Source organism: Mustela putorius, unplaced genomic scaffold (assembly GCF_011764305.1).
Source record: "Mustela putorius furo isolate JIRA1106 unplaced genomic scaffold, ASM1176430v1.1 tig00003834_pilon_pilon_pilon, whole genome shotgun sequence".
Lineage (NCBI taxonomy): Eukaryota > Metazoa > Chordata > Mammalia > Carnivora > Mustelidae > Mustela > Mustela putorius.
Genome location: NW_025421987.1, coordinates 39948916 through 39971987, shown reverse-complemented (window position 1 = coordinate 39971987; position 23072 = coordinate 39948916). Strand labels below are relative to the sequence as shown.

General features: G+C 36.5%; 1 protein-coding gene and 1 pseudogene across 18 annotated transcripts in view; one reads left to right on the top strand and one right to left on the bottom strand.

Moving 5' to 3' along the window:
• Positions 1 to 23072, top strand: part of ZBTB20 (zinc finger and BTB domain containing 20) — a 789640-nt gene that overhangs the window by 188662 nt on the left and 577906 nt on the right. The gene's annotated exons all lie outside the window — the stretch shown is intronic.
• On the bottom strand, positions 6591 to 8655 carry LOC123394310 (annotated as a pseudogene).

Here is a 23072-nt window from a genome sequence, read left to right as displayed (position 1 = left end):
CTCACTTTAAATCTGGAGCTGTCTTTGGATCTAAAATAAGTTTCTTGCAGATATCATGTTGATGGGTCTTGGTTTTTTTGTTTGTTTGCTTGTTTTGTTTTGTTTTGTTTTGTTTTATTCATTCTGATACTCTGTGTCTTTTGATTGGGGCATTTAGCCCACTTACATTCAGGGTAACTATTGAAAGATATGAATGTAGTGCCATTGTATTGCCTGTAAGGTGACTGTTCCTTTATATTGCCTCTGTTCCTTTCTGGTCTACTATTTTTAGGCTCTCTCTTTGCTTAGAGGACCTCTTTCAATATTTCCTCTAGGGCTGGTTTGGTGTTTGCAAATTCTTTTAATTTTTGTTTGTCTAGGAAACTTTTTATCTCTCCTATTTTCAATGACAGCCTAGGTGGATATAGTATTCTTAGCTGCATATATTTCTCATTTAGTGCCCATGCCAGTCCTTTCTGGCCTGCCAGGTCTCTGTGGATAGGTCTCCTGCCAATCTAATATCTTTACTGTTTTATGTTACAGACCTCTTGTTCTGAGCTGCTTTCTGGATTTTCTCTTTGTCACTGAGACTTGTAAATTTTACTATTATGTGATGGGATGTTGACCTATTTTTACTGATTTTGAGGGGGATTCTCTATGCTTATTTGATTTTGATACTTGTTTCCTTTGCCAAATGAGTGAAATTCTTTATTATAATTTGCTCCAATATATCTTCTGCCTCTCTCTCTTTTTCTTCTTCTTCTGGATCCCAATTATTCCAGTATTGTTTATCTTATGGTATCACTTACCTCTCAAATTCTCCCCTCGTGTTCCAGTAGTTATTTGTCTCTCTTTTGCTCAGCTTTTTTATTCTTCAGCATTTGGTCTTCTGTATCACTAATTTTCTCTTTTGCCTCATTTATCTTAGCAGGAAGCATCTCCATTTTTTATTGCACCTCATTAAAAGCTTTTTTTATTTCAACTTGGTTAGATTTTAGTTCTTTTTTTCTTCAGAGAGGGGTTTTATTTCTCCAGATAGGGATCCTCTGTACTAATATAGTATGTTTATTATCAGATATAATATATCTAATATATATCTAATATGTATATTATATGCATATATTAGACCTGTGAAAGAACAGAGCCTCACACATGATTTAGGGTATATTTTGGTCTGTTAGAAGAAACTGCCTCCTAACATTTTAAAGGAAGAAGAACTTATTGATATACAAAAATAAGGGTAAAAAAATGAAGGGATGGAATGTGACTGTAACTATGAAAATTAATAAAGATTCTAAAAAAGGAATTGATAAAAAGTTGTTTGAGAAAGAAAAAAAAAAGAGGAAAGAATGTGGTCAGTCTCAATACTAGAACAAAGCCATGTGCTAGATTTTGGTTATATTTTGACCTGTTAGAAGAAACTGCATCTCAAAATTTTAAAGAAAGAAAAACCTATATGCATACAAAAAATAAGGTTAAATACAATGAAGGATAGAATATCACTGTAACAATGGAAATTTAAAAAGATTTTTTTAAAAAGATATTGGTAAGATAAAATAATTTAAAAAGGTTAAAATAAGAAATAGGAAAAAAATTTAAAATAGAATAAGAAAAAAATACAATGAAAGAAGTTTAATTTTGAATGAGTTCAGTATCATGGAAAAAGAGCCACGGATTCTATGTGTTGCTTTCTCCCCGGCTCTGGAGTTCCGAAGTTCTCATTGATCAGTGAACTTGGTCTTGGCTCTTTGCTCTTGATGATCTTTTGGGGGAGGGGCCTATTGCAGTGATTCTCAGATGTCTCAATGGCAGTGGAATTGCACTACCCTTTCCAGAGGCCAGGCTAAGTAATCTGCTTAGGTTTGCTCTTGGGAGCTTCTGTTCCCGGAATGCCTTCTGTACAGCTTTGGAGGAGGAGAATGAAGATGGTGGCCTTCCAATATCCAGCCCTGGAGGAACCAAGAACTCAGAGTCCCACTCATCAATGTGCCCTCAGAGAAAAATAGTCAATCACTCCTGTCTCCCTGGTCTCTGGCCACACTCTGAGCTTACTGAGCCTTTGACAGAGTATTTCTGTCTCTGGCACATAGCACTATTTGGAGTCTCCAAACCCAGGAGATTCCTGCAGCACACTCCAACACCGCTCCTCCTGGAGGAGGAAGAAGAGTCTCTCTCTGGATCTGCCATTTGTGGGATCCCTGCTCAAAGAGCAGTGGCCCAACTTTGCCTCAGATCCTGGTTTAAGGTAACCCCAAGCTGAGAGACCACTCCTCAACTCTGTCTCTGTGGCTGGCTTCCCTACTCCGATACCTGAGAGCTCTGCCACACTCAGACACCCATGGTCTTTTAGTGACCCCAAATGTCCTGAGATCACACTGTCCTTGCAAGGGCTCCACCCCCAACTTAGCCTATGGAGGGACATTGCTCAGTGGAGCAGACTTCTAAAAGTTCCAATTTTGTGTTCTGCTGCTTTACTGCTTGCTGGGAGCCAGCCCCTCGCCTCACGTCTATCTTTCCATTTTTTGCCTTGGATTCACTTCTCTGCACGTCCTTCCTTCCAGAAAGTGGTTGCTTTTCATCTTCTCTTTGATCTCCTGTTCAGTCTGTATGTGTTCAGAATGGTTTGATAACTATCTAGCTCAACTCCTGGGACCTGATGGTATTTAGGTCTCCTACTCCTCTGACATCTTGCTCCTCCCCTATTAATTTATTTTTGAGAGTGAGAGAGCAAGCATGCAGGGGAAGGGGCAAAGGGAGAGAGACCAACCCCAACCAGACTCCACACTGTGGACCCTGACATTGGGCTCAATCCTATTACCCAGAGATCATGACCTGAGCTGAAATCAAGAATCCAACACTTAACTAGCTGAGCCACCTATGCACTGCAGTCTTGCTATTTCTTATTCATCTATTTTCAAGTTCATGAAATCTCTTCTTCTGTTTTGTCTAATCTGTAATAGCTGCATCTTTTGAGTTTTTGATTTCAGTTATTTTATTTTTAATTCTAGAATATCATTTAGTTTTTCATAGATCCTATTTCTCTGGTAATTCTCAATCTTTTCTTCTACTTTTAAAACCACATTAATAAAAAATACTAATCACAATATTTAAAAGTTTCTGCCTGATGATTCTCTTACCTGTTACATTTTTTTGAGTTTATTTTTTTTTGTTTTTGTTTTTGGTTATTCAGTTAGAGCTCCTGGCTTGCCTGATGATGATCTTTGCATGTGAAAATTGAGAAGAATTTGTGTGATACTGTGTTTTCCCAAGGATGATTTAATTTTCTTCTTGCAGATAATTACAGTAAAGTTAATTCATCTTGCTCTGATCAGGAATTGATCATTTGAAGTTGGGCTTCTATATTTCTGTTAGCTAGCTTCTCTCTGTTTGGCCTTTACTACTATAAATAATCATTAGAGGTTCAGATAAGATTCTGGAATGATTTTCAAGTTGGTCCCTAACCTCCAGTTTTTGCCTTCTTGACACCATAAGACCATAAGAACTTGACACTATACATTCTGTTTAATTTTCTAGTATTCAGGTTAATGCTTTCTGCTACTTTTTTTTTCCCCCAGGAGGTATGCTTTTCACTGCATGAGAGGTATCTGTCAATGTCTTAAGGGTGAAAAGTGTGAAACAACATAGTTTTCACCCTATTGCATTTACCTACTATCCAGGATCTTCACTCCCCAAGTCATGGCTGTCTTCACAGCTCCCAAATATATTTTTTGTTTCCACTCCACTAGAGTACTTCATGCTCTGATCCAGAGCTTTGTGTACTTAGTACCAATGGTACTTAGGATCACTAAATGTCTTAAGTGCAAATGTTGTAAACATCAAAAGGCTTAAGTTACTGTTTTTTCCTTTAAAATATCTTGAGTTTTAAGATAAAACCACTTTGGTTGGTTCCTGTTCCCTTCATCAAATAGTTTTTCAAATTATTCTTATTTAGCTTGTTAGTTTTTCTCAGCAGTATGGGTGTTTTGATATAAGCCACCCAATCATTGTAGAACTGGAGGCCCTCCCATGATGCCATTTTGGTTAACAGGTTATTTGAGAGTGCATAGTAGTTAACTATTTCATTAGTATACAAAGTAATTTATGAAGATGCACTGCTACTTTCAAATGTATTTATACCTCCCCTTTATATGAATTCCTTACATCTATTTGGACCTAAATATGATTTCTTCAGTATTTAAAAGTACAAAAAACTTTTTAGTGAAGTTCATTTGACTTGTACAAATCAATTTATCTACATTTGAATAGTTATATTAATCACCTTAGTTAAACCTATTTTGAAATTTAAGAACCACAAAAATGTCATTGCTATTTTCTGAAAGAAAGTTGTACAAAGGATAACTTGTAGTTTAGGTAAGTATATGCATTCTTAGAGTACAAATAATAATGGTTTCAGTGATCTATAATATTCTTCCCCATTTTGCATTGTAAATCACAATTATTTTTCCTTTTTAATAACCTGGTGCTAGTTTTCTTTTACAATGGGTTAAGGGGTTTAAAAAGGGAAGTTAATGTTATTTAAAAGGTCCCATCCATGTGTATCTTGTGGTGATAGCAAAGAATAACTAGGCATAGAAAATAGCTTTGTAAATGAGGTATAAAGAATTTTTGAAACTATTTTGATTTAATCATTTCTTTTCCTGAAATTTTCTTGTCTACCTGGATAATGTGATTAATGTAATAGTAAACTCATCAACAGCAAATATATCAGTATTTGTCCTAGTAGATCTAGTACTGGAAACTTGGATAAAATGAAACTGTTACAGTGAGAGTTGAGCAGTAAAGACCTAGAGAGGCATTCTATTTAGACATCATGAAGATTTATTTATTGTTATTAATAACCCACTGTATTTTATACTAATGAAAGCCTCAAAAGTTGAATACTTTCATAAACAAAGAATAAAAAATAAATAAAGTACCAAGTAATTATTTTAGGGGCTATAGAATCCTTAGGTATCTTGTGACTTATATTCCATTTGGCTCTGCCAATCAGAGATATAGTGTTGTTTCTATCTTTCTGTTTTTGTCTGTATCATAACTGATCATAAAATCTATGATCATAGATATTTATGGTTCTAAATGGCTTGTACATAATTTAGAAAGACTTGAGAATCATGGACTCTTTTGATTTGAAAGTATTAAAAAACAAACCCGGAGGTAGGAGTCAGGTAGCCAGTGAGCTAGCTACAATTACATGTTGCTGTCAGGCGAGGCTCTTATTTTCTCTGGATTCCCAATTTCCTTCTCCATAAAATGAGACGTTGTAAAGCATTTACCTTACGTTCTCAGAGTCATTACAAAGACCAGATGAAAAGTTCTATGTGAAAATCTTTTCCCAGAGACTATTACGCAAATTCAGGTGGTTCTTATTGTTATCCTCCTCATTGTTGGGGCCAATGATGATGGAGGGCTATAACACTACTCAGAAGCATAAAACAATTTTGAGACAAATTTTCCAGTTTTCCTTTTGATAAGTATAAAGTCTGCCTTCCTGTCTGTAACTTAGTAGTGTCCGGTGTATTTTTGTTTCTGTTATTCTATTTGTTTTATAAAAATGGTTCCAAATTTGCTCTGTGGATTTTAGGAGATCAATCCAGTAACATGTTTGGATTTCTTCTTTAACAGTAACAATGAGCTATAATTTCATTGAATTTAACAAACTAGGATGGAACTCTGTGTTATTCAGAATAGGTCCCCTAAGGTCTCTGAATGTATTTTACTCATTGTAGAGTGGAGAAGCAATAGGCTCCTTTGGAGCAAACTTACCGAATTACAAAGGGGAAATCATTTATCCTTGAACCATTATGAAATGCAGGAGAAGGATGATATTCATACAAGGCCAATTTTGTAGCATAAACATAGAAAATATTAACTTCTTTAAAGGGATGTGCATTATATTAATTTGTATAATCATTAAATTAATTACTTGAAGATCACAGATCATTAGTTGATGGATTTTAAATGAAAAAAAAAAAAAAAGCATGCCGAATAAGAAGATAGGTATGCATTACATCAGAGATGTCATAGAATTATACCTAGAAAACTCACTTGTTTAATTAGAAAGCATGACAGCAATCCCTGAAACCAGTTCTTGTGAGTAAATATAGAGTTCTATCTACCCTGAGAGTGTTTGGCTCACTATAACAGGGTTCAGGATACTTTCACAGTCAAAAGAGAGTCAGAAATTCCAAGAGAGTCAGACATTATCCAATGTCTTCCTTTCCTCATTTATATGATTTAATCAAATTGTAATCAGGTTCTGTCACTCATGTGAGTATTATAGAAAATCTGAAAAGCATTGAAATGCATTGCATTCAAATGGACAGATATTCTGAGGATGAGGATATATAAGTTTGAAATTGTATTTCCTATAAACAATTTTAGAATACAGGCAAGCCTCAGAAGAAACAGGAGGATTTGGTTCTAGGCCATCACATAAAGCAATATTCAAATAAAGAGAGCCAAATGAATTTTTATTTCCCAGTGCATATAAAAGTTATGTTTATACTATATTTTAGTCTATTAAGTGTATAATACATTATGTCTGAAAAAATAATGTACATTAATTAATATTATTTTATTACTAAAAAATGTTAGCCTTCATCTGAGCTTTCAGATAATCTTTGTAATCTTTTTGCTGGTGGAAGGTCTTGCCTCAGTAATGATGGTTGCTGACTGATAGGAGTAGTAGCTGCTGAAGGTTTGGGTGGCTGTGACACACTTTCTGAAAATGCAACAGCAATGAAGCTTCTGGATCTCCTTTTCACGAACAATATCTCTGTGGCATGCAGTTGTATGAAATAGCATTTTACCCAGAGTAGAACTTTTTATACAATTGTGCTCTCAAGACTTGCTGCTGTTGGGCGCCTTGCATGGCTCAGTTGTTTGAGAGATTGCCTTCAGTTCAGATCATGATCCCGGACTTCAAGGATCAAGTTCTGCACTGGGCTCCCAGCTCCTTGGGGAGTCCGCTTTTCCCTCTGACCTTCTCTCTCATGCTCTCTATCACTCATGCTCTCTCAAATAAATAAATAAAATCTTAAAAAAAAAAAAAAAGCTTGCTGCTGCTTATCAACTAATTTTATGTAGTATTCGAAATCCTTCATTGTTGTTCCAACAATCTTCTTTGTATATTTATCAGAAGTAGATCCCATCTCAAGAAACCACTTTCTTTAGTAATCCATAAGAAGCAACTCCTCATCCATTCAAATTGTATCATGACATTGTAACAATTCAGTCGCATCTTCAGGCTCCACTTCTATTCTAGTTCTCTTGCTGTTTTTACCATATCTGCTATTACTTCCTCCACTAAAGTGTTGAATCCGTCAAAGTCATCCATGAAGGTTGAAATTAACTTCTTCCTAACTCCTGTTAATGTTGATATTTTGACCTCTTCCCAAAATCACAAATGTTCTTTTTTTTAATTTGGAAGAGAGAGAGCACAAGAAGGGAGAGCAGCAGGCAGAGGGAGAAGGAGAAGCAGACTTCCTACTGAGTAGGGAGACTGATGTGGGGCTTGATCCCAGGATCCTGGGATCATGACCTGAGCTGAATGCAGACGCTTGCTGACTGAGCCACCCAGGCTCCCCAAAATGTATTTCTTAAGTAATAAGACTTAAAAGTCAAAATGACTTCTTGATCCATGAGCTACAGAATGGATGCTGTGTTAGCAGGCTTGAAAACAACATTAATCTTATTGTCCATCTCTATCAGAGCTCTGGGTGGTCTGGTTGCATTCTCACTGAGCAGTAATATTTCGAAAGGAATCTTTTTTTCCCCCTGAGCAGTAGATTTCAACAGTGGGTTTAAAATATTCTGTAAACTATCTTGTAAGCAGATATACTGTCATACAGGCTTTGTTGACCTATTTACAAAGCATAGACAGGATAGATTTAGCAGAATTCTTAAGGACCATAGGTTTTTTAGACTAGTAAATGAGCATTGGCTTTAACTTAAAGTCACTAGCTGCATTAGCTCCTAACAAGAGAGTCAATCTATCCTTTAAAGCTTTCAGGCATTGGCTTCTCCTTTCTAGGTATGAAACTCCTAGATGGCATATTCTTCCAATAGAAGGCTATTTCATCTGCATTGGAAATCTGTTATTTAATGTAGCCACTTTAATAAACTATCTTAGCTAGAGTTTATGGATAACTTCCTGCAGCTTCTACATCAGCAATCTCTGCTTCACCCTGCACTTTTATATTAAAGAGGGAAAGATGTCTTCTTTCCTTAAACCTCATGAACCAACCTCATAGCTTCAGACTTCTCTTCTGTAGCTTCTTCACCCCTCTCAGCCTTCCTAGAATTGAAGAGATTTAGGGCCCTGCTCTGGATTAGGCTTTGGGTTGAGGGAGTGTTGTGGCTGGTTTGATCTATCCACACCATTGAAAATTTCTCTGTATTTGCAATAAGGCTGTTTTTCTTTATTATTATTATTTTTTTTATCATTCGTGTGTTCACTGGAGTAGTGTTTTTATTTTCCCTCAAGAATTTTTCCTTTGCATTCACAATTTAGCTAACTGTTTGATGCAGAAGACCTAGGTTTTGACCTATCGTGACTTTCAACCTGACTTCCTCACTAAGCTTAATCATTTCTAGCTTTTGATTTAAAGTGAGGGACATGCAACTCTTCCCTTCATTTTAACATTTAGAGGCCATTGTGTTGTTACTTGTTATTAATTGGCCTAATTTTGATATTGTTATGCCTTGGGGAATGGGAGGCCCAAGGAAAGGGAGAGATGGGGGGATGGTTGGTCAGTGGAACATTCAGAACTCAACATTTAACTAATGTTAAAGTGTTGTCTTATATGGGTGCAGTTTGTGGCAACTCAAAACAATTACAATAGTAACATTAAAGATCACTGATCACAGATCAAGAAATATAATAATAATGGAAAATTTTGAAATCTTAGAAGAATTACCGAAATATGACACAGAGACATGAAGTGAGAAAATGCCGTCAGAAAAATGGCACTGATAGATACGTTTATGTGGTGTTGCCACAAATTTTCAATTTGTAAAAACCACAGTATCTATGAGGCACAATAAACTGAAGCATAATAAAACAAAATATGCTTGTATAGGACTAAAGCAAACATTTTGTCACATTACTCTGTAACCTTTGATTTACTTTCATAGTGCCTGGCATATGATGACTCTTAGAAAATTGTTCAATTGTATGTTGAAAAACAACTGTACTAATGAACACACATATGTACGTATGCAGAAGTTGGCCTTATAGTGATGGTAGACCACCTATACCGAATATTTATAGAAGGCTGTATAGAATATTAGTTTTCATTCAAATGCCCAATACCATGATTAAAATAAAAACCTTCCCCTTTCAATTCTTATCTTGGCTTTGTTTGATAGTATGTTGGATCCATGAAGCCATTTTCTAGAATTCTTTAAGACAGTGTTCTTCAAAACTTTATTTGTCCTCTTTGGTTTTTCTTCCATATCTTCATATTTTTGTTATTTACTTTCCATTCTAAATTATTTAAGTATTATGTTTTTTCTTTCATTTTTCATGCCTTATTCCTCCAAATAAAGGTTTCTTTATAAAAGAAAATTGGAAAAATTTGAAGGCTCAAATTAAGAAAAATATGTATAATACCATATTGGCTCACTTTCTCCCAGTCTTTTCAAAGGTTTTAGTTTTAATGATTATACTATGTTGTTTCTTTTTAAAAAGATTTTGTTTATTTATTCATGAGAGACAGAGAGAGGGAGAAGCAGAGCCAGAGAAAGAAGCAGGCTCCCTGCGGGGAGCCCTATGTGGGACTCAATCCCAGAACTCTGGGATCATAACCTGAGGCAAAGGCAGATGCTTAATGGACTGAGCCACCCAGGCACCCTATGTTGTATCTTATTTTTAAGATTTACTTAAAATATAAGTACCTTTTCCATTTTATTAGTTATAGCATATTCTGTTGAGTAGATATACCATACTGACTTAATCACTATTTTTGGATATTTACATTGTTTCCCGCTTCAGCTATTTTTAAAAAGAATGTGATGACCTTTTTGTGTATAAAGCTTTTTTTCCCCTAGCATTTAGATTATTTCTTTGAGATAAATTCCTAGATTTGGAATGAAGCCACATGTAGTGAACATGGTAGTGACCTTTTTTATTTTTGTTTTTTTTACTTTATTTTTTAAAAAAGATTTATTAATTTAAGAGAGAGAAGTGGGGTAAGAGCAGAGGAGAGGGACAAGCAGCACTTCATGCTGTGTGTGTAGCCCATCGTGGGCTCCATCTCAGGACCCCAAGATCATGAACTGAGCCAAAATCAAAAGTTGGACACTTAACCAACTGAGCCACCCAGGCATCCAAAGATCACCTTTCAAGACAAGCTGTTTTGGAGAGCATAGATAATTTTTTTTTAAAGATTTTATTTATTTATTCAACAGAGGGAGATCACAGGTAGATAGAGAGGCAGGCAGAGAGAGAGAGGGAAGCATACTCCCTGCTGAGCAGAGAGCCCCAGCGGGACTTGATCCCAGGCCCCAGAGATCATGGCCTGAGCCGAAGGCAGTGGCTTAACCCACTGAGCCACCCAGGCGCCCCATGGAGAGCATAGATAATTAACGGCTTCTAACTGCCATAGCTTTAGATTCACCACAGCATTCAGGTATCCCCATGTTTCTCCTGGGCTGCTCTTAGGCAATGACCGAGCTTATCAGAAGCATTCCTGCACTCTTCTAAGGGGTAGTTTTGGCTCGAAGACTCTCCACCAACCTGGCTGAGGCTTTCTCAGAACTGCTCCTCATTTGAAACTTTTCAGCCCTCTTTCTTTTCATAGATGTCAGACTTGCATCATGGTCTGGGAATTTTCCTTGCCTAAGTTCCTGCCTCTTATCACTCACAGTTTTTTGCCCCAATAAACATTTTACATACCCAATTGCTGTTGGCACCAGAGGACCCAAACTGACACAGTATATAATCATTATTCAGGGTCTTGATACATAGTGCTTAATTTCCTTTCAAAAAACTTTGTACGAATTTCCACCCTTACTGAGTGCAATGTTAACACTGGAATTTTCTTTCATTTTTTAAAAAATTTAACTCTCATTGATTTGATCAATGAAAATACGACATTTCACTTTTAAAATTTCTATTTCCCTCATGAGATTAAATATCCTTTATTTTCCATTTGTGATATATTAAAATTTATTTCACTAAAAACTTGTCATATGATTTATATTTATAATACTTTTTAATCACTTTTTTTGACAGTGTATTTAAATGGGAGTCTCATTCAATACTCAGTTACTAGTAGTTGAGGTAAATTAAGAACAAGGAACAAATATCATGATTTGTTCATTTATTCAAGACTAAACTAAAACCACAGATGCTATCCTAGAATCCAGGTCTCCTGTATGTCTCTAGGAAAGCCATAGAGTTTTTAACATTTTTGTAATTAAAATGTGTGTATCTGTAAGTGTGTGTTTGTGTTTGTGCATGTGCCTATGCACATACTGTGCATGTGTGCATCCATACACTCATGTATGGATGTGTATCAGTGTGCAGAGTTTGCTGAGTGAGAGGGGAAGGCTTAACATTTCTTCATGTTGTTGTCTTATATTTTTTCTCACTTTTTTCTTTTGTTTTTCTTCCACTATCTTTTCCCACATTTATTTCTAAAGTATCCCTGACCATCCAGTACTTATTAGGTTAAATTATGCACGTGCCAATCTCTGTGTCCCCAAACACACTTAGCTAATCAAGAATAAAACCATTTATTGTAAATTTACCTCTAGAATGAATTCTCCTTTCTCTGATTTTGAGGATGGATAGATGCTCATTATGATCTGGTAGACAATTATAACATGCACATTTAGAATGTAGGTGGAGAGAATAGTACTATATGTAAGGTGTGAAGACTTTTATTTTACTCATTTAAAGACAAAGATTTAAACGTGCTTGTTTAAATTCAACAAGCCCTTAGAGCCTTGAGGCCTTGGGGGTAAGAGGTGCTTAAAACCAAATAGCACAGGAGCTAAAGAAGTAATTATATGCCAGACTGAAGGTAAAACTGAACAAAGAATGAGCTGATCAGGGAACAGGGGATGGAAAACTGAATTATATCCCAGGTATCCACAGACCAAGAAAACAGAGTAAGAAACATGCTTCTTTCTGCATTTTACCAAATTTTATAAATCACAATGCTTTTCAGGTGGTTTGTTAATCTGATACCACTTTTTTCTTTGCACTTTTGCTTTAATGTGAATTTTAAAAACTGAATTGGCAGAATGTTTTTAGTGAAGAACACGAAGTCTTCATAATGTCACAAATACTCTGGATTTGAGGTGGCAGGAAATAAAAATAACTGGAGTGGAATTTCAATGACCTTATCTCCCTGAAGACCAGCCAGTAAAAGCCACCTTACCTCCCTCACCTATTCCAAAAGGTGGCATGATAGGGAAGGGAGAAGGTGAGAATCATTCTGAACAGATTCCAGGTATTCTAAAGCAGTGAACTTTATCTCATGTTAATGACTTAAAATATTTCACATTCCCAGTTGCTGAGAATGTAGTGGGGAGAAGGCAAAGAGAATATATTCTTTGTTCCAAATCCTTTCCCAGGAAATCTGGGCTATGGTTTAAGAAAAAATTCTAAGACTAGGTACAAAGGCTCCCAAATGACCATAAGCCCACAACTTTTTTTTTTTCATTTCTGTTGAAGTTGATTGCTTATTTTTTTGATGAAAATAAAAACCACACCTGTAAAAACTGATGTTGACAGGCCCATCAATCTGATACATAAAAAAGGAGGTTGTTTTATATTTTTTAGAAACATTTGCTTAAGCTCACTCTGCGTATACAAGTATATTTTCTTACCTATGAAAACCCTTTGAAGACTCAAGAAATTGTGAAGTTTTGATGTCGAGAAATACAGCTTCCATTTTAGAAGCTAGTGTTGGAGTCTTTCTCCGTAGCATTATAACAGGACAAAAAGTTCCACGTTAGCAAAGGATTTCTGAGCTTCGGAGCAAATAAGCAGGTGCATTTTGCTTTGTTATTTTATTTTATTTTTTTTACTAAACTGGGCAAATTGAAAATGTGTCAGTAGGATACATTCTTATAGAAGAATAAAAAGAAAAAAGAGAATGGAAACAAGGGCCACAGTATGCTTATATACTGCATGCAGCTTTCACTAAAATTACTCTGGAATGGCAAGAAGAGGAGAATAAAAGGGCCCTATTCATTTACTTATCCAATAAATATTTATTATGTACCAAATACATTCCAGGTAGAGAGACTGTGGTTCAAAAATTTATGAGACAAATATCTGATTTGGAGGACCTTACATTCAGTGGGAGGAAAAGGGGGAGCATCAAGAAAGGAGACGTGCAATTTCAGCATAGAGCAAATGTGATAGGAGTAAGTGTAGATTAGGGGAGTGGTAGACAGCAAGGTTAGAGAAGGCTTTCTTGAGGTGGAAATAGCTAAGTTGATGCCTAAAGGATGAAGAGGAGTTTGCCAGGGAAGCATCTGGGGGATGGGTGAGGAAGAAAAGAGTATATTTCAGGTGATAAGAACAGTATGTAGGATTTCAGTAATTCAGGGGCTTGATCAGATTAATGTGTTGAGAGAGAGAGAGAGATTGGGCAATTACCCAAGAGGGGCAGAAGCCCTAAGGCAGGGGATTTCAGTGATGGTGAGGTGGATGGATGAATGCAGAATTGTGGTTGACCCATTCCTGTGGCATTAGTAGGAAAGGGGAAATAGATGGATATGAATGCAGTTGGTTTGTAAGTAAGGTACCCAAAAGTAGATCTAATGGTCTGAATTTTCCCACTGGGATGGGTAGCAAATACAGAATGGGCAGGAGTGGAAGATATCAGGAAATAGGGAAGATTTGAAATAGATGTCATAGCAGAAATGGAACAAATTGCTTAAGGAAATCAAGGAGGATTGTTAAGGCACTTTGGACCCAGCTGTGTGCAGGCCGAGGATGCAGAGCAGTTACATTCTGTGTGTTTGTAAGGCCCTCTGCTGCTCCTGAACTCTAGGAGTGGAAAAGACCCAGGATTGGGTCTTCACCAGTGTCAGCGCTCTTTCTTATTCCCCCCCACTGCTCATCTCTTGTCACTGAGGACTTCTTATGGCTGATACTTGTGACTTTCTGCCTGAGGGTTTTTTTTTTTCTGGATGTGGAGCAAATTTGGCTCAGGTTTTGGGCAGATTTGAAGTCCCAAAGATTTCATGTCACTAGAAGAAGCCTTGAGCAAGTAACCGGTAGTAATTTGGTAGACAAGTTCCCTAGGGCCCTCCCCCTTTACATGGATTAACTGTGAGGCATGTTCTGCACCATTTGCCAGCATAGTCCAGTAGGATTGAGCTCTAGTTCACTGTAGCAGTAAGCTGCTTCATAAATGCACCCCTTAGTGACTTCCTACATGTTTCATTTATGGCTGTGTAACAAACTACCCTCAAACTCAGTTGCTTAAAACAATAAGGATTTGTTATTTCTCAGAGTTCTGTGGGGAAGCTGGACTAAGCTGGGGTATTCATCTACTCTGCCTAGTAATACCAGAGGTCACTCATGGAGCTGCACTTGACTGTAAATTTGTTTTAGCAAGAAGGTCCACCCTGGCTTTACGTACAGGTCTGAGGCCTCAGTGCAATGGGCAGCATAGCTGGGTTTTGTCTGGGCCTCTTTCTGTCCACATGGTTTCTTGTCATTCACCAGTCTATTCACGTATTCTTCACCTGGTGTCTGTGTCTCAAGAAAGCAGAAGAAGAGGCTGCCAGGATTCTCTCAACCTTTGTTCAGAACTGGCACAATGTGACCTCTGCTATACTCTATGGTCAAAAGGTGGAAGTCCAACCCAGATCCAAGATGGAGGGAAACAAACTCTGCCTCTTGATTGAAGGGCAATATCCAAGAACAGGGATGGGAGGAACTGTGAATGGTTATTTTTGCTGACAGTCTATTTTATTTCCCTTCTCTGTCTCACTTCCTTTATTCCTTACTAATGTTTCCTGGGGTTAGGCCCCAAATAAACTACTTACAATAAAATCCTTAACTTGGGATCTCAACCAAGAGAGCTTGGTAAATGAGACAGAGCAAAACCAGAAAGTGAACTGAGAGTATTAACAAAAGAATAAAGTGATGGGTCATGGGGTTGGCACTAGGTTAGAAATACAATATAAAAGGAGTTCAAAGAGTAGAAAGTTTGTGAGGGCTAGGGTTTGACAATATCTTTGATACCAAAGAACTAGATATGATAAGTTTGGCTTGGAGAGAAGCCTGGAAGGAAAGGAGACTGCAGTCATAGTTCCAGCAATGGTAGAGTGCACCCCAGGAATCCAAAGATCAAACACTAGTGGAACAAGAACAAGATTTCATTGATCAGCCTCTGGACAGGCTGCTGCCACCATCTTAGTTGTGAGGCTCACCCCTTTTGAAATCAATTCTCTGGTTGCACATTCAGCAAACACTCCTTCAACCTACTTTGTTATAGGTAATCCATGGCACTAGCTAGCTCTGGAGAGGAGGTGACCATTAACACAGTCAGTGCATAACCTCTGACAAATAAGTCTGCCCCAAAACAGATTGAGGGGAATCTCCTGCCTACCAGAGCTGTAATCATAAGGAAGTATGCTACCTTTTAACAGTGGAACCTGAACAAAAATAAGATGTATGGGAATGAACAGATGCTTCAGAGTCAAACTGGGATCAAGTCATGGTGTTACTAGCTACGTGACAGGTGATGTCACAAAAATAACTTTGCATTTTAAATTTCCATTCCTTTCTTGTATGGCATGGTATTAGTGCCTCATTTGATTGTGACAAGATTAAATAGTAAAACATTTGCCAAGTGCCTAGCCCAAAGTAGCGTATAACTAAATATTGGTTTCCTTTCTTTCATTCTTCCTTTTTCATCCTATAAAGCAAGATTCATGGACAAAGGATAACATTTCTGCTCTTATAGCTTGTTTCTGAAGAAGCACAACATGGGTAACCCACAATATAGTACCCTAGCGGCCTCAAGGGTTCACTGTGTCTCCCTTCTTGTTCACTATGAGGCAGTGACTAAGGAGACTGTAGCTTAGTGATGATTGTCTAATCTGAGGAAACAATTTTTAGTTTGAATAGACTACAAGAGGATTCATTTGTACTAAGTAGCCACACAATCTTCTTGGAAGGTATTTGGCATTCATGTGGATTTTGGCAAGAAATAAGCTTCATCTGAACTCTGTTGTGCTCTTATTCATTTTGTTAAAACTGATGTTCAAAATATTACAGTTATATTCAAGTAAGAATAGGGAAATTTTCACCACATAATTTATGTTTGTAGATTTTTATGAATTGTAAATTAAACTTGCAAGCTCTTGGCTAAAGTATTTTCCTCTTCATTTCAAAGGAAGGAGTTAAAATTCTTATTCTTATCATTAATGTGATTATGGATTAATTTGTTCTTACTGCCCTTTCAGAACAAAATGAAGACCAGTGATATTTGGTTCCAACCATTTCATACTTAAATAGAATGATTTAGAAAGGATGCAACTGAATTGCACATATGAAATATATAAATAGCCTTTTAGGGAATAGGTAATTTTGTCCTCATCTTCAGGTTTAATTTAGCCTCCCAGAATTTGCAAACTGATAAAAATTGTTACCTGTTCATATAATTTCTGCTTATATTGACATGCTCATGAAGCGGAAAACTAGACAAACTCAAAATTCCTTCTTCTGTGGTTTTGCTCTTATTTCTTCACCTTGGAAAAGTCTTTTTCTCATAATAGAAAGTTACTCAACTTACCACTTTTCTCAACCCCCAGCTTCACCGTATCAACTTTGGGGTCCCTTCCGGATAGTAATGGAGGAATTTTATCTTCTAAGATAAAATTTTTTATCTTAAAATTTTTTATCTTCTAATTTTATCTTCTTACACCTCTAAGATCTTTAGCTGATTACTGGTCCTCTAGGTCCATAGTTCTGCCTGTGTTTCTCCAGACTTCTCTAGCTGGTCCACTGTCTCCTGCTTCACTAGCTAATTCTGAGTGTCCTTCAGGATGTGTGGTTAGCACCTCCTGCAGTATGATCCCCACTTGTTAGTTCCATGCTGGGAGCAAAGCCTGATGCACAGGGCTTTCTCTTTTCCTCATAGTATTAACCTCTTCCTGCTATGTACTATTACTATTTATGTCTGTACGTCTTCTAGTGTGTATTGCTTCTGATAAATTGTAAACTCCCTAAAGGCAGATGTAAAATTCTTTCTTATAGGTATGTGTCTCACAGTAGACAGTATAGCGCGCCTTGTACCACCCAGGTGTTTAATGCATACTTGGTAAGGTTATATTCTAGGCAGTTGTAAAGAGCATTGCACTACTTATCATCCCACCTTTTATTTCTAAGCAGAGTCTTTGTAAGGAGATATATCTAAAGTTCTCAGAACCTTAAATAATATTGTAGCATCTTTTTCTTGAAATTCATAACAAATTTCCAATTGCCTAACCTTCACATTTAAAATTATTTAAACACACCATTCACAAAACTATTCCACTCACCTGAAGTACTGAAATAAATATGGTTTCTTCCTTTGTAGGTATGACAATTTCTATGTCAGTTGATGATTTACTTAAAGTTGTATGTGGGAGCCTGCATTTTTTTTTTATCTTCACATTTCTAAAGAGGATAATCTCTCTCTTCTGAAATCTCTTCCATAAGCCCAGTATCTGAGGAATTTGTCATACCTGTTATGCAGAAATCATACAGTGATGCCTAAAACATTGAAGAATCCAGAAATAAGGTTATGTATAGTCATAGAATGCTACAGTTGGAGAATGGAAACCATCTATTCTAGCCTCACATTTCACATGAGCAAACTGAAGCCTTGATAGTGAAGGGATTTGGCTAAGGTTCCATAGCTACTTAATGATGGAAATATACCTTCTCATGGCTGAAGGAATGCTGTTGTTTTTCACTGTACTATGAAAGAATTAGATCCAGAGGCATACCAAAGGAGAAAAGAATGAAATTACTTCAAATGATAGATCTCTTGCAGAAATTAGATACTTGCTGAGTTTTCAATGAGATTTTTTTCTTAGTATCTGATGTTATCATGTCCTATAATGTATCAAGTCTGAAAACAGATCTTGTAGCGATAAAGATGTATGGGCTCTGTTTTCTTCTGTAAAGTGAATGTGCTTTAGTTTCATTTTTTTTTTAAAGTTACATTTGAGTATGTGCTTGTTTTTAATTTAGAAAATATAATTTAGTTGGGAACTTAATCATTGTCAGTTCTTCAGATAGGTTTTCAAGCTTTGAGAAGTGTTGTAAGTTACTGTAAATGTTAGCAAAAAAAAAAATGACTTTGAACAGAGGTTCTTTTATCTATTTGTTTTTCCTACTTTGGTTCTGAGATCTGATGAAAATATTGGTCTTGAAATATTTGACTGAAATTTTCTTCCACTTCCAAAACTTTTGAGAATTTGATGTATTTGAATTTCACTTTTATTTTTACTCATTTGGTGGCACATATTTCTTTATGTTTATTACCCTCTTTATTGCCCCTTTTCTTCATGTGTCCAGGCCTCTCCCAGAAGCAAGTGGCATATTTCTAGCCTGTTTACTGTAGTTTTTATATATACTTCCTGATACCTTTTTAGAGCCTTCTGTTCCCCTAGTTAAATAAGAGTTTTACTTCTTGTATGGAAAAAAAACTTCTAAACAACAACTCACTTGCAACAACCACCATAAACTCAGAACAAAAGCAAAATAAATAAAACAAAATAAAATGATCTGAAGGTTTTGGAAAGTGCACAATAGTAGGACGATTTTAGAAGAGAGCTGAAACTTGGATTGAGCAACTGGTGTGGAGTGGGGTGAGTTTTACATTTTTGTGGCTTTTCCTGAGGGTATCTGCAGTGAGTGGCAACAGGGCAGCTAAACTCCAAAAGAAAGCCCACTGCTTTCTACCTAGTGGAAACCTGGCAAAGAGTACAGATGCCAGAGTGTGAGGGGCAACTCAGGAAAGGAAATTTGAGGAACCTCAATTTCTGTATATAAACTGTGCCTAACTCTGACTGGCTCCTGAAAAACATATGTATAGGACATACTGAAAGAAATGTGATGAGAACAGAACAGAGTTTGCAATTTGAGACTAGCCAAGTTAATGGCCTGCTAAGATAAAAATATCAGCACTTGCTGGCTCTGTATAATAGAATTCAGTATATCCACAATTAACATTGACAGTATCCAAGATAAAACCCCAAATTAGTTCAAATACAAACAAAACAAAATGGAAAAAAAAAATTCTGTTTCTCAAGAGAAAGGAGAATCTATAGATGATAGTCCTGAAAGGATCGAGATGTTGGAATTATCAGGCAAAAAAAATTTAAGTAGCTATTACAACCATGCTCAATGAGGTAAAAGAAAATACTGTTGAAATGAATAAAAAGATTTCAAAGAGAAATTTACATATCTCTATATATCTATATCTATATATGTGAATACATAACCAAATGAAAAGCTTAAAATAGAAAAATAATTATCTGAAATAAAGTATTAGTAAGTTCAGTAGCATAATGGAGGTGACAGAAGAAGTTGGTGAACTTGAGGATAGATCAATAAAAAGTATCCTATCTAAAAAAGAGTGAAATAAAGAAGGAAAAAAGTAGACTCTCAGAAGACTGGACATTTAAAAAGATCTCGCATATAAGGAGGTAATTGAAAAATAAAGAATGAGGCAGGAAAAAATTTTAAGACTAAAGGTTGAAACTTCCCTGTAAAAGACATACATAGATTCAAGAAGCTTAGTGAACTCCAAACAATAAATTTGAAGAAAACAATGCCTAGGAATTTTATAATAAAACTGCTGAAAGCCAAAATTATATTGTATTAAAAAATAAGATTTAGTGTTATAAAGACATAGTGTTCTATTTGAATGTACTTTTAAAAAGATGAGGAAACAGTAGGAGGTAGTATTTAATTAATACACTTTAGTCTGCTACCACCAAACTCTGCCACTTTTTAGCTCTGTGACCTTGAGCCAGTTTCTTGTCTCAAAGAGAAGAGCATCACTTGAGCATCACTTTCTTCTTTTATAAAATGATGATAAAAATGAAAACAAAACTACCTTACCTGGCTAATGTGCAGATTAAATTATATATATAAAATTCTTGGCAAAACACCTCATAGGAAGCATATAAATCATAGTTATTTTTATCTTTTTTCCCTGAGTGTTCTTTGCTTGATTGTACCTCTTAATCTTCATAATTGCAAATAATTTTCTTTCCTCATGACACCTTTATCTAGTTTTGATATTGATTCTTAATAGTCTTATACAGTGAGTTGAGATACTTTACTTTTTTCTCTGGTTGTTTTTATAACATAGACCATAACTGGGTTTGAAGGTTTACTAAATGTCTTCAAATTTATTTGGGTCCTAACTACTCATGTAACGTTTTTACTTATAGTAGTCTATTTAGCTTTTCTAGCTCCTCTCAAACCAGTTATTATTATTTTGGGGGGTGGGGGTAGGAGGAGAGGGATAGAAAGAGAGGGAGAATTTAAAACAGACTCCATGCCCAGTACTGAGATCAAGGTGGGGCTCATTTTCACAATCCTGAGATCATGACATGAGCTGAAATCAAGAGTCAGCTACTTAACCCACTGAGCCACCCAGGCTCCTACCACTTATATTTTTCAATAAAATTGTCTTTTCATATAAGTTCTAAAATAGCTTAAATATTTAGCTTAAATAGTGCCATGAAGTTGTACATAGTATTCAGTAATTATTTTAAATCTCTAAACAGGTTTGTTATTTTTTTTCCCTTTTTAATGCTATTTATTCATACATTCTCTTTTTAATAAAACTTCCCAACAATTTACTAGTCTTTCCAAAGAACCCAATTTTATTTTGCTAACTGTTGTTAGATCTGTTTTTATGTCATTTTTATGATATTATTTTGTTATTTTCCTGTTTTCATATTTTCTTTTAATTTTTTATTTTTTATAAACATATATTTTTATCCCCAGGGGTACAGGTCTGTGAATCACCAGGTTTACACACTTCACAGCACTCACCAAATCACATACCCTCCCCAATGTCCATAATCCCACCCCCTTCTCCCAAACCCCCTCCCCCCAGCAACCCTCAGTTTGTTTTGTGAGATTAAGAGTCACTTATGGTTTGTCTCCCTGCCAATCCCTTCTTGTTTCATTGATACTTCTCCTAACCATTTAAGCCCCCATGTTGCATCACCACTTCCTCATATCAGGGAGATCATATGATAGTTGTCTTTCGCTGCTTGACTTATTTCGCTAAGCATGATACGCTCTCGTTCCATCCATGTTGTCGCAAATGGCAAGATTTCATTTCTTTTGATGGCTGCATAATATTCCATTGTGTATATATACCACCTCTTCTTGATCCATTCATCTGTTGATGGACATCTAGGTTCTTTCCATAGTTTGGCTATTGTGGACATTGCTGCTATAAACATTCAGGTGAACGTGCCCCTTTGGATCACTACGTTTGTATCTTTAGGGTAAATACCCAATAGTGCAATTGCTGGATCATAGGGCAGTTCTATTTTCAACATTTTGAGGAACCTCCATGCTGTTTTCCAGAGTGGTTGCACCAGCTTGCATTCCCACCAACAGTGTAGGAGGGTTCCCCTTTCTCCGCATCCTCGCCAGCATCTGTCATTTCCTGACTTGTTGATTTTAGGCATTCTGACTGGTGTGAGGTGATATCTCATTGTGGTTTTGATTTGTATTTCCCTGATGCCGAGTGATATGGAGCATTTTTTCATGCGTCTGTTGGCCATCTGGATGTCTTCTTTGCAGAAATGTCGGTTCATGTCCTCTGCCCATTTCTTGATTGGATTATTTGTTCTTTGGGTGTTGAGTTTGCTAAGTTCTTTATAGATTTTGTACACTAGTCCTTTATCTGATATGTCGTTTGCAAATATCTTCTCCCATTCTGTCAGTTGTCTTTTGATTTTGTTAACTGTTTCCTTTGCTGTGCAAAAGCTTTTGATCTTGATGAAATCCCAATAGTTCATTTTTGCCCTTGCTTCCCTTGCCTTTGGCGATGTTCCTAGGAAGATGTTGCTGCAGCTGAGGTCGAAGAGGTTGCTGCCTGTGTTCTCCTCAAGGATTTTGATGGATTCCTTTCGCACATTGAGGTCCTTCATCCATTTTGAGTCTATTTTCATGTGTGGTGTAAGGAAATGGTCCAATTTCATTTTTCTGCATGTGGCTCTCCAATTTTCCCAACACCATTTATTGAAGAGGCTGTCTTTTTTCCATTGGACATTCTTTCCTGCTTTGTCGAAGATTAGTTGACCGTAGAGTTGAGGGTCTATTTCTGGGCTCTCCCTTCTGTTCCATTGATCTATGTGTCTGTTTTTGTGCCACTACCATGCTGTCTTGATGATGACAGCTTTGTAATAGAGCTTGAAGTCCGGAATTGTGATGCCACCAACGTTGGCTTTCTTTTTCAATATCCCTTTGGCTATTCGAGGTCTTTTCTGGTTCCATATAAATTTTAGAATTATTTGTTCCATTTCTTTGAAAAAGATGGATGGTACTTTGATAGGAATTGCATTAAATGTGTAGATTGCTTTAGGTAGCATAGACATTTTCACAATATTTATTCTTCCAATCCAGGAGCATGGAACAATTTTCCATTTCTTTGTGTCTTCCTCAATTTCTTTCACGAGTACTTTATAGTTTTCTGAGTATAGATTCTGTGCCTCTTTGGTTAGGTTTATTCCTAGGTATCTTATGGTTTGGGGTGGAATTGTAAATGGGATTGACTCCTTAATTTCTCTTTCTTCTGTCTTGCTGTTGGTGTAGAGAAATGCAACTGATTTCTGTGCATTGATTTTATATCCTGAGACTTTACTGAATTCCTGTATAAGTTCTAGCAGTTTTGGAGCGGAGTCTTTTGGGTTTTCCACATATAGTATCATATCATCTGCGAAGAGTGATAATTTGACTTCTTCTTTGCCGATTTGGATGCCTTTAATTTCCTTTTGTTGTCTGATTGCTGAGGCTAGGACCTCTAGTACTATGTTGAATAGCAGTGGTGATAATGGACATCGCTGCC